The sequence below is a fragment of the Salmo trutta genome, chromosome 5, assembly GCF_901001165.1.
Source record: "Salmo trutta chromosome 5, fSalTru1.1, whole genome shotgun sequence".
Classification (NCBI taxonomy): Eukaryota; Metazoa; Chordata; class Actinopteri; order Salmoniformes; family Salmonidae; genus Salmo; species Salmo trutta.
The window spans coordinates 23,668,728-23,682,045 of record NC_042961.1 but is presented as its reverse complement, the minus strand read 5'-3'; positions in this window follow the sequence as shown (position 1 = coordinate 23,682,045).

The following is a 13,318-nucleotide window of genomic DNA, read 5'->3' as shown; positions in this document are numbered from 1 at the left end:
TCTGGATTATTCCACCGCCATTTTCCAATCCAGTTACATCATAAAGAAGTGTGAGAGGCCGGAGTGAGGGACAGTTGCAGACGGTACTCAGATGTTCTTTTCCACTTAAATGGTTTAAACTGAAAAAATCATTATGAATTACGTTCAAATAATTTCCGAGCCGTTTTCGGTTGAACGTTGATATGTAACGCATCTCTCATGGTATTGGGTTAACAACAGTCACTAACGTTGATATGTAACGCATCTCTCATGGTATTGGGTTAACAACAGTCACTAACGTTGATATGTAACGCATCTCTCATGGTATTGGGTTAACAACAGTCACGAACGTTGATATGTAACGCATCTCTCATGGTATTGGGTTAACAACAGTCACTAACGTTGATATGTAACGCATCTCTCATGGTATTGGGTTAACAACAGTCACTAACGTTGATATGTAACGCATCTCTCATGGTATTGGGTTAACAACAGTCACTAACGTTGATTCTTCCATCGACATCGGCAGCTCATAGAATTGAATTGTGAGTAGAGTGGGATGTAAGTCGTCACGATGGACAGGAAAACCGCGCTGTGATAGGTTTTTGTTTATATTCTACAGATCAGACACGCCGATCTTCTCTCTCTGGACCTGCAAGTCATTTCTTGCACTGCTCCAGCTCAGTCCACCCATACCATTACATACTGGACACAGACGTGTACACCCACCTACCCACACACTCACACAGAACAGGCACATGGAACACATACACACGCACACAAACAAACACACGCACGTTTACGCTCCTCTCTGGTTTCGACTGTCTGAAGCATGTGCACACTGACTGCTCGTTTGTTTTTCCTTCAGACAAATTTTCCCAAATTGTCCCAATTGTATTGATTGAATAATGGGCCACTTCGTCCCATCAGGCTGTCAGTCTGAGGGCTTGATGTCGCTGTATGTTTTTTTTTGTGTGTGTGTGTGTGTGTGTGTGTGTGTGTGTGTTTGGCTTTACTATCCTTGTGGGGACCAGAAGTCCAGAAGGCTAATTTAGGCTTAGGGGTTAGGTTAAGGGTTAGGTTTACAATTAGGGTTAGGGGTTAGGAGTTAAGGTTAGGGGTTAAGGTTAGGGGTTAAGGTTAGGGTTAGGATTCAGGTTAGGAGAAATAGGATTTTGAATGAGATCCAATTGTTTGGTCCCCAAAAGGATAGTAAAACAAGCGTGTGTATGTGTGTGCGTGCGTGTATTGGGGGTAGAGGATGAGGAGGTGGATAAGCGGTCTGTCACACAAGCACACAGCTCATCAGCACCCAACAGTGGCCAAAAGAAGCTCGGTCCTTCTTTACCCCTTTTCTCCTGTGTAGACTATTAGGCAGCTAGCGTGAAAAACATGAATGCTAAAAGATAAAGAAGCTTAATTGCGTAGACAAAAAAAGACAAAAGGGAGAGAAGAGGAGTAGCAGAGGAGAAGGATGAGGAAGAGAAGTCGGATGAAGGAGGAGAAGGGTGACGGTAGAGAAGGAGGTGGAAGAGGAGGAGAAGAAGGAGGTGGAAGAGGAGGCGGCATTCCACAGGCTGTTGCAGCGACCTCAACTTCCAGCCTATAAAAATAAATCACACATCTGCTTCCAATGAGGCCGTGACATATTAATGGTTTTATGCTTGTTATGAAATTCTTGTAACGTTCTCCTCCCTCTCCCTCCATTCAGGGAAGCGGTTATACACTCATCTTCCCCCTGGGGATTCTACTATCTGTTCAACACTCTTGATCACCGCAAAACGAGCTCCATCCTGCTCACCATATACAGTAAGTACACCTGAAAGGGCCCTTTCTTTACCCCCCCCCCATCTCTCATTCATGTTGAGATACTCAAGCCAGTGGGTGTAGAGATTCAGCAGCAACCACTATTCCCCACCAAAGGGACAGCTGGGAACATAGAACATAGAGGGCAGAGAAATACAACAAAGACAAAAACAGAGAGGTGAGAGTTGAGCTCTCTGCCCTTAACCCGTCCCAGGATGTAAAAACTGATGATTATAGATAAAATGAGGATTATGAACAAACACATTCCAATGTCCTCTCTTCCCCCACCTCATCATCACCAGGGGCTGGAAGAAGGGCTCTTTCTCACATGTGGCACTGTTTAGAGAACCATCAAACCCAGGCGGAGAACGGAGGACAGAGAGAAGAGGAGGGTGGCCACGGGCCTTTGAAAACCTCTGCAGGTCCTTAATTAGCCACAGACAACCATAATCCACTGTTTATTTGTGAGGGTGAGGCAGCTGAGGCCTGTGTGCCGCAAGGTAGGGCTGGAAACGGACTACATGCTGTCTCTATCTAGGAGAGCGGCCATGTGGAAGTAAATGTGGTTTCCGTGACGATGAACTCAAACCATCCCTGTCCCACAACTTGAGTCAGAGGAGCTCTCAGCAGCACGCCGACTCTGGAGAGAATTTTCTCAAGTTGACTAGAGTAGAGCAGGTGGATCCTACGTATTTTCACTATGCACATTGAATTCCGTGTGAGGGTGCGGTATCATGGACAATACGTGTGAACTAACTCTCAGCCAGGAGATGGCAGTGGATGGCAGTAGATGGCAGTGGATGAAGTTTTGGCATTGTACCCCAAGAGGTCAGTGGTGTCTTCACACATATGGCAAAGCCCTTCAGAGTGTGTGAGGGGGATAGACCATACTTAATAACATCTTTAAAATACCCTCCTCTAGCACTTATGACAGGATTGTTTGTGTCTCCATCAGTGGCGTAGTGCAGTTTCGCGGGGCCCCTTCGGCAAGGTCCGAGCAAGCTAATTTCCTATTCGTTCATAAAAAATTCAAATAAAATGTTGGGTTTATGACGTGTTCACATGCTATCTAGGGGGGGGCCCGACCTCCAGGGGGTCCTCAAAGCTCACGGCTCCCCAGCCTTGCAGTGGGGCCGCCGGGGGTGTGCTTCGCCAGTGGTCTCCATGTGAATAATAATGATATAGCATCTCACTACATAATCTCCCTGAATTGAAAGAGGAGTCAATGCCCGTAAATCTAATAATTAGGACAAACTGGAGACAAAAATCACACAAAAAAAGATCTCGATGACAATTCATTATCAGAATTTGACCCTTAAAAATCAGATCCAACTCGTTTTATCACACACGGATGAAACAATAGAATCTAACTTGGTGTCCTCTCCCCTTTGCAGAGAGACCAATGTGACGATGACGTTCACAGCAAAGGTGGGCTCACGTATGGGTGTGCCAAGGGCGTACCCATACCTTCAGACCCTGACGTACCCACCGACCCACTGTCCGCTAGCTGGGGTATAATAATAATACCGTTCTATTATGGATGGGCATGAGTGTTGCTGAGGCAGCTTCATTGCGTGCCGATCTGTGAGTGACTCTGTGCCCCTGTAAACGGATCGGACAGTAATTCACTGCAATCCCAAGGCTCACTCTAATCTTGTCACGTGTGTCCACAGCGCGCCAATAATAGGGGTACCAGAACACACACACTTTCACTACATCCTCTCTAGGTGTTATTAACTGCCCCTCTCACGACCTCCGTCTCAGCCCTGAAAGCTGTCCATCAATCAATCCTGCTGTCCAGCTCATTCTCCCACTCCTCAAACATTGGGGCCACGGTAGACCCAGTTTTCTCCGGGCTTCTTCAAATTATGATTTTTTTTTTTTAAACACAAAAAGTTTAGAAAAATCTCAAAGCGAAGGCATTGTTCATCCTCTTCTTCATTGGATGTTATCCACTGTGCATTTTGATTGGTCACCGAGAGGCATAGTAATGAGAATCAAATTAACATATTAAGGCTCTTAAGCGATCAGATAATCAAGTGCTGAGCTATCTCAATATCAACCTATAGCACAGCTTCTCGTGGCAGTATGAACGGTATTCATCTTCAGAAATAAAAGGAAACAGTCCCTTGAATAATTTCGCGCCAGCATAACGTGACTAAGGGGGCAGTTGAAATCTTGCTTGTCCCTGTCGTTTTTCTTTTTTTTACCGTTAACGTTACAACCGCATGTAACAGTGTAGGTTTACAAACATTACAAACATTACAAATGTTTGTAATGCCCTTTCAAACACCCCAGTGATGACTGAAATGGGCTCAATGGAATACATTGTCTTTCAGTTGCGTCTATAAGAACGCTCAAGCTTCGTCAGGGATTTAACATCGTCTCGACGCTTGTATCACAAGAAAGAGAAGAAAAATGCATTTTCTTTTTAAATGGGTGTTGGTTTTTTTGTGGAATGAAATTGAAAAAAGTTATAATTAATAGAGTTGAAATGTTTACAAATTAAGTGTGCTGAACTCAAAGCAACTTCTGAAAACAAACACTCGGATTATAGTGATATTATGTCTGATCTTGCAAACAATGTAAAATATGTATGGATAGATGTAATTTAGAGTCGATCGTGTTGATGTTTAATCTGAGGGTATCCTGCTATTGACATCTTTTTTGTTGAATTATGCAACAGAACGTGACAACAACAGTAATTAATGAGGCAGTCTAGACAGAGCAGGTGAGTCCAGGTAGGCCTAGACAGAGCAGGTGAGTCCAGGTAGGCCTAGACAGAGCAGGTGAGTCCAGGTAGGCCTAGACAGAGCAGGTGAGTCCAGGTAGGCCTAGACAGAGCAGGTGAGTCCAGGTAGGCCTAGACAGAGCAGGTGAGTCCAGGTACGCCTAGAATGAGAAAGGTTTTGTTGTTGTAGCCCTGTTCTACCCCTTTATGTTAATCCATTCATATATGTAAATACACACAGTGTATTTATGCAAATGAGGCACATATAATTGTATTTATTTTAACACCAAATATATACAAAAAAATAGCTGATACCATTAGAAAATATATATACACATTCTAAGAAAAAAAGTAAAATGATACAATAAATTGAATACCTAAATTCCCGCCAAAATCCCTGAACTCCATTTATTACTTGTCCGTGCCAGTACAATGTGTTATGTGCAAATATCTGATGGATTTTAAACATTCAAAACGTTTGGAGTATCTTCATCCATTGTCCAACTGTTGCATTTATTAGAATGCTTTTTAAAACCTTTGAACAATTTGTATGACCGTTGCTACTGTGTGTGTGTGTGTGTGTGTGTGTTTACGTTCTCTTTAAGACCCACCTCGTACTCGGCCATCGTAAGACACTGGTACTTGCTCATCATAGCTTCCTTTCACATCATGACCTCAAACTCCTCATCCACTGCAGAGAGAAAGAGGATAGGTTTTAAAGACTGACAGCCTCCCTATAGTCTGGACTGAAGTCATGATGGCCCATGTTACTGTACCATCCCTAATAAAAAACATGAGCTGGTGCACACCCAGAGAAAAAGATTTAGTGTAGAGGTGCTAACTAACGACGAATAAACTGTAAACTATAAAAACAAAGAGATTTGCAAACTCTATATATAAACTCCCAGTGATTTACTGGGTAAAACACCAACGTTTCCCCATCACTGTGCCTTCTTCAGGGTGATTTAGAGTACCGCTGTACCATACCTCCTCCTGTGGGGGTACAATGGTCTGAAAGCCATGGTAGGGCAGTAGGCGATGGGTAGCATCCTCCGGTGAGGTGAAGGGTGACACATTTGGGTCCAGGCATGGTCTTGCTCTATCTGCTAGCGCGCACTCACGCACACACACACACAATCAATAACTACCCCAGTTTAAAAGTCTGGTGTTATGGTTATGCAGTTCAAGGCGAGGTCACCCAGCAGCTATAAGGACAGGTAGGTATGTCAACAGTTATTTACATTAGTGTCATACGGTGGCCACAGAAGGAGTCAGTTACTGTAGGAAATGGATTCCCCCGTTTAGCTGTACTTCACTGGCAGACAAAGTAGTCCATTGAAAAAGTAGTCCATTGTGAATTGCTGAGTGGCGGTTCTGTTATGTCCACCACGCTATGGGAACATTGGGATGGAGGAGAGGGTCAATTCTGCATGTAATCTCTGTCTGAGTGTGTTTGACGTGTGAATAGAACAACAATGAAAAGGAGAGGGGAAGTAGTGAAGAAATAAACCGCGAATTATAAACAAATATCATTGACAAACATGGCTGAGGAAATATGTATTGTCAGAGAGATTTGAATAGGCTATTATTATGTTCTTACCTGGAAAATACATTCCAGTGGCAGTTTTTCAGCAGATGTCAGGGCATGGTTTTCTGGGAGCCTGATGTTCTGCCCGGTAACTGGATCGGCCTCAGCTCTGTGGTTGGCCAGTATATGCCCGGAGAGGGTGGTACAGATAAACACAGTCGGTTGGACTATAATGTGGTAGACCATCTGGGGGCTGCTGGTGGGTCACTTCTGGCGAGCGTGTCTGGTCAGTGGTGGAGAGACGCTGTAAGCCCATACTGGTGACTGTGTACACAGTGTTGAGTTGGGGATAGGACAGGCCTGAACAGCCCCTTGGATGAGCTTGGCCCAGGCTGGATTGTACTGTTATGGAGGGGGGCGGTGGACCCAGCGCCCATCTGTGTGTCCACAATGAAGGAGGGGGTAAACCCCGCATTGAGACGTATCCCCTGTCCCTGCAGCAGACCTGCTCTCTTCAACTCAGGCAAAGGCACCATTGTACATGTCTAAAACTGGATTCAATCATTTGGAAGAGGCTGTTGGTTAACGGAGCCTGGTGAAGAAAGCCCTGCTTCAGAACATGGGAGTTGTCTTGGTGACCCATCTTTTGGGAACGACTGATCTAAAGGATGCCTAGTAGTAGGCAACCTAACATAATCCATAGTGACTGAAGTGGAGAGATGCAGGGTAGGGGTATTGTCATACTCCATGGTCACTATGGAAAAAATTGGCAAAAGAGAGGAGAGGCAGAAATGTGCTTGAAGAGCATAAAACACCTGGGTTTGTTGTGTCTGATATCTATAAGGTCTAATCCATTATTTTTCAACTGTGATGCCAGCTGCCACATCCCATTTAGCAGTAGGCTTAGAACTGGCTATAGCAGGATAAGAGAGGAGATTAACACCTCCAGGTGTCACCTTTAGAAAACAACCCAATGGGCACACCGCGTCATTTCAACGTTCATAATTGAGTAATATTTGGTTGAGACATTGGTCAATGAGATTACATCCTATATTCACCTAGGCAAAAAGAGCCAAACGTTAGTTGAATTTCCAAATGTGTTATCACAATGCTTTCAACCATCTAAAAGCACAAGCAAATTCCAATGGAAAAGCAATGGCTTATTTTTGCTTTCGTTTTTTCAACCAAATGTTTATCACTGCCAACGCAACAAATATTAACATATAAAGGAGATGTAGATACTGCTTGGATAGTTCCATCTGATCATCTGGTTTAACACCATTCTATAACTTTTTATTTTTGGTTGAGTTGGAGAATCCAACATATCAGTACCTCGTAACTTGTCGACAAGTTCATAGGCTATTTACTGTATTTCAAAAGTGATTTTGAATTGTGTTTGTTAATCAATGCAACAAAATATCAACATTTAAAGTAGTATCTTCTGCTTGGACAAGTTCCATCTGAGCGATTTACTTAGTCTGGCTTTAATTCCAGTTTGTCTACAAATTAATGTTGGATTCTAGATTTCAACCAAAAATCTAAGTTAAAGAATAGGACTAAATCAAAGCAAATCAAACTTTAAATGCACTTTAAATTAAATTCAAATTTATTTAGTCCTATTCTTTAACTTAGATTTGTTGAGATGGAGACTTGAATCCAACATATCAATTATTAGATTGTAGATAAACTGGATTTAAAGCCAGACTAAATAAGTTTCACAAATGGAACTATCCAGCAGAAGACAAATATTGTTGATATTTTATTGCATTGACAACCAAACACAATCCAATATAACTAAATATCATTCGATTTGAAATCAACCAGCTTGGAACCCTAGGCCTATACAGTTGAAGTCGGAAGTTTACATACACTTAGGTTGGAGTCATTAAAACTTGTTTTTCAACCACTCCACAAATTACTTGCTAACAAACTATAGTTTTGGCAAGTCGGTTAGGACATTACATGCACTAAGTTGACTGTGCCTTTAAACAGCTTGGAAAATTCCTGAAAATTATGTCATGGCTTTAGAAGCTTCTGATAGGCTAATTGACATCATTTGAGTCAATTCTAGGTGTACCTGTGGATGTATTTCAAGGCCTACCTTCAAACTCAGTGACTCTTTGCTTGACATCATGGAAAAATCAAAAGAAATCAGCCAAGACCTCAGAAAGAAAATTGTAGACCTCCACAAGTCTGGTTCATCCTTGGGAGCAATTTCCAAACGCCTGAAGGTACCACGTTCTTCTGTACAAAGACTAGTATGCAAGTATAAACACCATGGGACTACGCAGCCGCCATACTGCTCAGAAAGGAGACGCGTTCTGTCTCCTAGAGATAAACGTACTTTGGTGCGATAAATGCAAATCAATCCCAGAACAACAGCAAAGGACCTTGTGAAGATGCTGGAGGAAACAAGTACAAAAGTATCTATATCCACAGTAAAGCGAGTCCTATATTGACATAACCTGAAAGGCCGCTCAGCAAGGAAGAAGCCACTGATCCAAAACTGCCATAAAAAAAGCCAGACTACAGTTTGCAACTGCACATGGGACAGAGATTGTACTTTTTGGAGAAATGTCCTCTGGTCTGATGAAACAAAAATAGAACTGTTTGGCCATAATGACCTTCGTTATGTTTGGAGGAAAAATCGGGAGTCTTGCAAGCCGAAGAACACCATCCTAACCGTGAAGAACGGGGGTGGCAGCATCATGTTGTGGGGGTGCTTTGCTGCAGGAGGGACTGGTGCACTTCACAAAATAGATGGTATCATGAGGAAAGAAAATTATGTGGATATATTGAAGTAACATCTCAAGACATCAGTCAGGAAGTTAAAGCTTGCTCGCAAATGGGTCTTCCAAATGGACAATGACCCCAAGAATACTTCCAAAGTTGTAGCAAAATGGCTTAAGGACAACAAAGTCAAGGTATTGGAGTGGCCATTACAAAGCCCTGACCTCAATCCCATAAAAAGTTGTGGGCCTTCAAACCTGACTCTGTTACACCAGTTCTGTCAGGAGGAATGGGCCAAAATTCACCCAACTTATTGTGGGAAGCTTGTGGAAGGCTACCCGAAACGTTTGACCCAAGTTAAACAATTTAAAGGCAATTCTACCAAATACTAATTGAGTGTATGTAAACTTCTGACCCACTGGAAATGTGATGAAAGAAATAAAAGCTGAAAAATTCTCTCTATTATTCTGACATTTCACATTCTTAAAAAAAAACTCTTAGGTCTCGCGAACCGCTAACGGGACACCTGTCGACAACATCCGGTGAAATTGGAGCGCGCCAAATTCAAATGACAAAATCATAATATTAAACATTCATTTACATACAAGTGTCTTATATAATTTAAAAGCTTAACTTCTTGTTAATCCAACTGCGTTGTCAGATTTCAAAAAGGATTTATGGCGAAAGCATACCATGCGATTATCTGAGGATAGCGCCCCACATCAAAATACTTTTTCAACCAGCACAGGCTTCACAAAATTGCAAATAGAGATTAAATAAATTACTTACCTTTGAAGATCTTCCTCTGTTTGCAATCCCAAGGGTCCCAGCTACACAATGAATGTTTGTTTTGTTCGATAAAGTCCTTCTTTATATCCTAAAAAGTTTGTTTAGTTGGCGCCGTTGATTTCAGTAATCCACTCCTTCAACAGCTATACAAAGGAATCCAAAAAGCTACCGGTAAACTTCGTCCAAACAAGTCAAACAATGTTTCTCTTCAATCCTCAGGTACCATAATATGTAAATAAATTATAATATTTCAGACGGAAAGAACTGTGTTCAATGGGAATGGAAAATAACAAAGAGCGCACCCTCATTCACGTGCGCCAAAAGCCTACTTTTCCTGTTGAGCTCACTTTAGAAAAACTACTATTACTTGTTTGTTTTTCAAGAAATATATAGACCCATAGACTTGCATTGGAAAGGCCTGTGACCTCCAAAAAAAAAATCAGGATGGATTCTCCTTAGGTTTTTGCCTGCCATATCAATTCTGTTACACTCACAGACATTATTTTAACAGTTTTAGAAACTTCAAAGTGTTTTCTATCAAATTCTACCAATTATATGAATATCCTAGCTTCTGGGCCTGAATAACAGGAAGTTAACTTTGGGTACCTCAGTTAAACGGAAATTCAGAATAAAAATTAAATTAAATTTGCTTATCATCTACGTTACCTCAGGGACAGGCTCTCAATAAAGGTAAGGAAAGCCCAGTGAAATTCTGTTCCTGTCGTCAGGAATGGACCAAGGCGCAGCGGGAATGTGGATACTCATATTTTTAACAAACACAAGTAAAGCATCCACAGGGAAAAAAACAATAAACACGACAGGAACAGTTTTGCAGGCACACAAAACGCAGTGCAAAAACAACTACCCACAACCCCAAAGGAAAACACACACCTGTTTATAGGACTCCCAATCAGAGGCAACTAGAACCACCTGCCTTCAATTGAGAGTCCAACAACCAATCTACACATAACACAAAAACCCCTGCCAAGTCCTGACCAAAACTAATACAATTGCTCCCTCTGCTGGTCAGGACGTGACAGGATGTGAATAATAAAACTACAAATTCCCGATTGGAAGCTGGCTAATTTGGTAGGCTAATTTAACATGTACAGTTTATTTTTATTTTTATTTTTAACATGTACAGTTTATGATGTCTAGTCTTAGTAAGTTATATTGAAATTGAATTTGACTATTGAGTATTTTTTCTGTCATTATCTGCCAGGAAACCTCCATTAAATAGCTAGCCAATTTTCATTGAACATCCTAAGGGTCTGAGTAGGCCTAAATAAAGGCTTTCTGTTGGATTATAAACATCATATGACTTCACATGAGCATTGGTTAGTGTTATTCTCAGAAGTCACAACCAACCTGTGAGTTCAAATAAGCTAAAGGTCAAGACAGTCAACAACAGCTTTTAGTGTATCCCTTGTGTTGTTAGGGTGGGGAACAATGCATTTTGTAAATGCCTATTCATACTGTTAAAATACTAGAGTAAACACTAAAACAAATGTGGACCACAAATTGGATTAAGGTTGGGCTAAACAAAGCTTTAGACTTTGCAAAGTCTCTGAGCCAAACACATATTACATTTTGCACTGGAAAAGGATACTGCATCAGACACCTGCAATTTGTATGTTTTATGCAAAGGCTTATGAAAGTTCATGTTCTAATTAGTTATATTTGTTGACTCTTATAAACCCTAGCCACAAAATAATTGGAAAGGGGTGTGTTTTAGTGATACATAGAGCCAGTAGAGAAAACTGTACGGTTTTAGTCAAATGCTGTGTGGGAAATGATATTTAGCATCTACCTTTCTTTCTAACTAGCACTTCAATAAGAAAAGTTTTGAACTGTGTATTTTGTGTTTTTTGGCTATTGGATTAAATGGTAGTTAATGCCAGGCACCACACACTAGAAGGGGAAAAAACTTTATCATATCACAATTACTTACTTTGTTGTATTAAAACATTTCCAAAATAATTTCATATGCACGTGATATATCATTACATATGCACATATTTGCATAACGTGCAGATTCATTTTTCTGGGCACTGGATGAAGTCATCCTAAATATTTTGGTTTCATTTTGTTAAGACACTCCAGGACTTGTCCGGAGCAGATTATGGACAAATATTGTTTTTCATCTTTATATCTGTAAAATACTAATACATAAAATGCATTTTGGGTGCAGTTTTCCAAAGAAATCTTTATCTAAAATAAAAAATTGCCAACATCAACAATTTCTTTCTGGACAAGTCTGGAGAATATATATAAGCAATTTTGTGAATGCAGATGCTTCTGAAGAGGAATAATATGAGTTGAAGTGTGGGAAGAGGAAATGGCAGTTGACGACAAGCATACTGAAATTAGACTACCAAATGCAAAATGCCTATTTAGAACCAATCAACATCTCTAAAAAGTAAATTACCAAATATAGTCCAGTTTGTAACATTCTCTATGAAATGGCCTTTTAAATGGTGTCATTTAGTGTAGTGAGCTTTGAAATTATTGATGTATGTCCATTTTAAAGTTGTTCAAATTATGTTATTTTTTTATATGAGGGTATTATGATACAATAAAGAAAATACACATTTGCATCAAGTTGACATTTTTATGTTTATAAAAATAATCAAAAATATGGGTATTGTAAAGCAGTTGGCTAGTGTAAAAACGTAGCACTGTGTTGTTGCCATTTGTGCCTCATGCAACATTGTACAAGATCACCTTTTCTACATGACTTTCTACGCCTGTCTCTCTGCTTGAAATCCATCAGCTTACAGTGCATCAATGAAATTCAAATAATGAGTGGAATATATTGTTATATAAAACACAGGTATTCAGCAGTGCATTGTACTCCACACTATAATTCCGAATGGCAGTACATAAGAGTGACTCTTTCCGCTTTTTCCCATTGAAGCACACTGGCTGATGGAGAATGATGTATTTACAGTCACATCTATATATGATTTGTTTTTACCGTCCAACATAAATTGATGTAAAATTAATGCAAATGTGCTTAGAGTTTTGAAACATGAGCCATTTTGATGATCTGTTTTGATTTTTGTATTTAGAGTTGTGAAAATGTACCATATATTTGTGAAAATTGTTGTGTACAAAACGTTAAGAACACCCTCCTAATACTGAGTTACATCCCGTTTTGCCTCAATTCGTCGGAGCACGAACTCTACAAGGTGTCGAAAGCGTTCCACAGGCATACTGACTCATGTTGACTCCAATGCTTCCCGCAGTCGTGTCAAGTTGGCCGGATGTCCTTTGGGCGGTGGACACTTCTTGATACACACGGGAAACTGTTGAGCGTGAAAAACCCAGCAGCTTCGCAGTTCTTGACACACTCAAACCGGTGCGCCTGGCACTTAAATCTTTTGTTATGCCCACTCACTCTCTGAATGGCACACATACACAACCCATGTCTAAAGACTTAAAAATCATTCTTTAACCTGTGTCCTCCCCTTCAACTAGATTCAGCCGGCGGGACGATTTTTTTCTTGACCGGATGGTCGGGGGGCCGGAATGTAATTACAAATAATTTGTAGACTGCAAATTGACCGCAAGAAGCCCAAACAGATATAATGTTTGACTAAAACAATAATTTCAAACCTTGATTACATTTGTAAACGATCACGTCGTGTCTCTCTATTATGCGTGGGAGTACTTGGGAACAGATTTCTTAAATTAAAATAACTTGGAGCTGATTTCCTAGTGGTTTTTTTACAGTCTTTTATGTCCAACAAAGA